We start from the raw sequence: 3,356 nt of genomic DNA, 5'->3' as shown, positions 1-3,356 counted from the left end.
AGGAGTTCGAGCTTTAACCTGTCAATGTTCAGGAGTTACTGAAGATTACTGGGCAGGGAAATGATATTCCATATTTCTTAGTTACTTTTCTCATTGCTGAGACAAATATCCCACACCCAAAATTAAGGGGAAAGGTTTATTTAGTTAGCAGTTAGTACACATTTTAGTCCATAATCTATTGACTCCAAGGCAGGGCGGTACAGAGCAGAGCAGCAGCCATTCATGACAGCACAAGACAGCAAAAGCAGAAAAAGAATTTAACACCTTCTTTCTGCCCCTTTTATCTTACCCAGACTGTTGGCATTAATGCAGTGCCAAACCAGTCAGTGGGCTGAACCCCAGCATCACACACTCTAGATTCACCTACCTCTGAAAAAGCTCAATGACAACATGAGGCCTTAGGGACATCTAGTCACAATTATGACTGTAGTTTACATTAATATGGCAGGCTCTATATTTTACTCTGTTATATAGAGTAAACAGAAAAGAATTTTACTCTGTTAGATCCTGTGTCTGGGGCCTATAAATTGAACAATAAACAGAAAAATAGGGGAAAAAACATGATTAAATTTTCTTGCATAGCATGGTGGGCTTCTTGAAAAAAATGAAATACTTCTAAAGAAGTGATTAAACATAGGAGTTTATAGACCCTCTCAACAAAACAGTAAATTATGGAGCTAGCACAAAAAAATAAAAAATAAAGGAGTTTGGATTGGGGTTTAGTGGGAAAGTTGCCAGAAAATATATAATTTTACATATATGAATTCTGATAAACGGAAATTCATATATGAACTCATAATTCATTGTATAGAAAAATTCGTAATATATATGAACTTTCTCATGAATTTTCACATATATATATGAAATTAATGGAAGATAAGGGTTCTTTTAGTAATAAAAATTTTGTATAGACTCATGTACAGACTCATGTTTGAATAGACTCACCTCTGTGTCAACTCTTCAACTCTGGAGACAGAAAAGATAAGTAGGGAAGTTTATGTTCTGCTTTTAGGCAGTAGATAGCAGGACTCTCCCATCTTTGTACTTGCTGTGTCTGAGTTATTTTCACCTTCAAGTAACTAATAAGCTGAAGACTCTTACTTAGGGAGTGGCATGTTCTGATTCCCTAAGGCACCATTCATAGATGGATTGATGGAGGAAGGTGGGAGGCCTTTTTCTGCTTCCAACTTCAACTTCATTGCTATAATTGTTTAGCTATGAATAATAAAATGAGTTTTAAAAATAGCACTGTTTCTGTGTAGTTGGCTCAGAGTACTCTTCTTACTCTTTCAGAGCAGACTTCCCTCAGCAGTTAGACTTGTGTGTTTTCCCTTTATGTCATGATTTATATTAAAGTAGCCATACCTTTAAAAATGTAACTTCTCCAGCACACCTTTTCTTACAGACTTGTGAATTTGTTTGTATCTCATTGTTTCAAAGAGAGTCTGGGAGCTCTACAATGAGAATTTCTAGGTAAAGAGATCCAGAAGTACCAAAATTGAGGATTACTTCTGTCTTTGCCACAATATTGCTTTCCTGCCTTTTTTTAACACCCAAGCACAAAGGAGCTTGCTGATATGATGAGATAATTCATAAAATGATACCACAGTGCCAGGGACCAAGCAATCTGCCTCACTCATCCCCGTGTTACAAAAAGCTTCTATTTGAACTATATCATAAAATGAGTTAAACTCTGAGGCAGAGAATGGCAATAGAGAGAAATCCATGAGCATTTCAGAGGGGATTGAAGTGTAGATTTTGTGCAGAAGAGTTTGCAAAAGGAGCTTGCTTCACTGTTGAAAGATTTTCTAGCAAAAAAGAAAAGACAATTAGAGAAAGGACTGTGTCTCTGATCTGACTTGCTATTGTGACTTGCCATGTGTGACCTTGAAGCCCAAGCACACTGCCTCTTGGTTTCATCTTCTTTAAAGGGGAGACAGTGATACAGAGAGCACAATCTTCTGAGCATGTTGTACTATGACAGGTAAACCCAGTAGCTGGCTCAGTGTATGCTATTCAAAGGAACTAGTTGTTTCTGCTTATGTTCTTTCCATATAAAAATTTCATTCATCAGGTATGAGGTATCAGTGAGGATGTTTAAACACAGAGTGATTTGGACAATAGAATCAGTTATAGCATCAAAAACTAAGTCTGGTAACACTGTCAAGGATGATTAAAATGAATGAAGGTGTGAGTTGCAAGTGTTGAAAACCTGTTAACATTGTGAGTCCCAAATATAGTTTAAGCCAAGCTTGTGACACTTGCACTGATATATTTACGTATAGAATTTTAAGAATGGCATTGAAATCATAATGTCATATCAGCAGGATGAACAATATACAATTATAAAGGAAATTTGTTTTTATCTCCTATTCAATCATCTGTTCATTCATTCTTTTGAATCCAGGCTCACAACTTGCTGTGTAACTCATGCTGACCTCAAGACCCAGCTGCTAGAATTATAGGCATGTTCCACTGCATGTGGCCTTACCTTCTATTTAAATCCAATCCTTTACTTACATCTTCCTATGTTCTTTGTTGAATATTTGGCTAGGCCCAGCAATTATAAAGACCATGAACTGAGCCAGTGTATGCTATTTATAATTGCTTTTTTGTTGTTGTTGTTGCTATTACTGTTGATGTTACAATTCAAACCATTTTCCAAGCACTTAAAACTTCAAAATACAACTTTGAATTATTGTTATATAATTAAAATATTAGATTATTAGATTCATGGAATAGTCAAAAGTAACTTTATTGTATAATTGAAGTTTCTTCTCGTTCATGTTTGGCTCTGTGCTGATACAAAGTCTGGCAGCCCCTCCCTTTCTCCATTTAGTGTTCAGGTTCCCTTTCAGTACCACTTTAACTTAAAGCTTTCACCCTCTCTGTTGCAGAGTTATGAGGTGGTGAGGGAGAAGTAAGGACAGTGGCAGAGCTCTTTCCTAACTAGTTCTGAGGTGATGATCTGACAGCTGGAGATCTGACACCCTGGAGAACGTAGTATGCGAAGAAGTCTTTATTTTTTTCCATAATTTTATTGAGAAATAAATAGCAATGAGAGAGTTTCAAACCAAATTGGTAGGACAGTTTCCATAATTAACATATTGCATACATTCTTCCTAGTGGTTAATTGCTGTACAAGATGCAGACATGATATCCTATTTAAAAACACTGTTAGAACAAATGCCTCTATTCATTAAGAGAATGTAACTATGTATCTATCCTAACCATTTTGAATACACAGATAAAAAATAGACATTCATCTGCATCCCCTTTTGTTAAGTTCCATTATTTGAATATTATAGGTGTGTAAACTCAGCAAAATATTCTGAAAGAGTCCAGTAGCCCATAAT

The sequence above is a fragment of the Octodon degus genome, unplaced genomic scaffold (genome assembly GCF_000260255.1).
Source record: "Octodon degus isolate 3935 unplaced genomic scaffold, OctDeg1.0 scaffold00070, whole genome shotgun sequence".
Classification (NCBI taxonomy): Eukaryota; Metazoa; Chordata; class Mammalia; order Rodentia; family Octodontidae; genus Octodon; species Octodon degus.
Note: the sequence above shows the minus strand (reverse complement) of the source record.